The following is a 1,699-nucleotide window of genomic DNA, read 5'->3' as shown; positions in this document are numbered from 1 at the left end:
TATATATATATATATATATATATATATATATATATATTACCAAAATGTTCTAGTAAACAAGAAAATAGACAAGACCCTTTAGATAAATGGCCCTGGTAAGTGTATAGGAAAGTTATAGGCAGGGATCCCATGTGGTGTACCCAGTGCAAACTGTGGACATGTAAGAGGTGCTGTGGAATCACAAGAAGGTTAATGGAGAAAGTACTATCCATGTGTGGATGATGCACAGGAGCCATAAAGATTATAGATACATGGGAAATTGATTTTCTCAAATATTCTGGAGGCTCTCTTGAGGTAATAGATAATTTTTGTTAACCTAGGTGAACTAATTAATTGTGGAGGAGGATGTTCTGAAAGCGTAGTCTTTAGAGTAAGAATAGAATGGAGAAAATTCAGACAGCTTTTATCTCCCTTGGCAACAAAATCTCTCTCTCTCTCTCTGTCTGTGTCTCTTTGATGGAAAGGAAGATTGTATGATGCCTGAGTAGAAACAGCAATGCTACATAGTAGTGTGATGCAGGCATGTGCAGGTAGTGTGACTCAGGCATGCAAAAGATGTGAAGACTTGAGAGGAATGAAGCTAGTATGCTCCATTGGATGTACGATGTCAGTGTGTATGTATAAGAAAGTGCTAATGTATTGAGAGAAAAGTTAGGCATAAGAAGAATTAGATGTAGTGTGCAAGAAAGAAGACTGTGCTGGTTTGATCATGTGATGTGTATGAATGAGGACAGTCACATGAAGAAGTGCTGACCAGTGAAAGTGGATGGAACTTGTGGAAGAAGGAGAGTCAGGAAGACAGAGGACGAAGTAGTGAAGGCCAATTTCAAGATGCTGAGCCTTATGGGGGGAGATGAAAAAGGGTCAAGATGATTGGTACTTTGCAGTGCTTGAGAAAACCTGGCTTCATAGTTGAAAAGATATCCTAAAATCACTTTAGTAATGCTTGTACATGTAGGGTTCTGCCGTACCTCCACTTTCTCTGTCCTGCCAAGCATTTCCCCCACATCTCCTCCCCAAAGAATCATTTCTCTGTCTATGGTGCTCTACCACCATCTCTCTCTCTCTCTCTCTCTCTCTCTCTCTCTCTCTCTCTCTCTCTCTCTCTTTTAGTTTCTATCATTCTCTGAAACTCTCATTTTCCCAACTTGAGTAGCCATGTAATCTCCTCTACAACAAAACACCTATCTTTATTCCTCTATTTTACTTTTTAACTTCTCATCAACTGGCACAAAGCCACCTCCCACAATACTACTTCTCCTCCTAGTTGAGGGGTCTTTGTCATGCATATGAAAAGCGCCCAGTTTATTCTGTTAAGTGGTTGGTATTTGGAAGGGCATCCAGCCATAGAAACCATGCCAAAGCTAACAATAGAGCTTGGCACAGTCCTCCAGCTTGCTAGCTTCTGTTGAACCATTTAACTCATGCCAACATGGAAAACAGACATTAAATGATGATAATGATATAAATGAAATATATATGTGTAGCATGGAAATTTTGTCAGTGAACAGGTAGCGGTTTCAAAGCGACGAAAATATTTTGCCAAATTAAATTTAAATGTTGGAGTGAATCTCATGGTTTTTGTGTGTTTTTAAATGGCTTATAAACACCTTCACCACTGCAATTGTTTTCATTCCAGCTCACGATCTCAGATCAGGTCACTTGCTATGCAAGTACATCTCCGTAATATATATATAGA

This window comes from Octopus bimaculoides, chromosome 3, assembly GCF_001194135.2.
Source record: "Octopus bimaculoides isolate UCB-OBI-ISO-001 chromosome 3, ASM119413v2, whole genome shotgun sequence".
NCBI lineage: Eukaryota > Metazoa > Mollusca > Cephalopoda > Octopoda > Octopodidae > Octopus > Octopus bimaculoides.
This window is presented reverse-complemented; position numbering follows the sequence as displayed.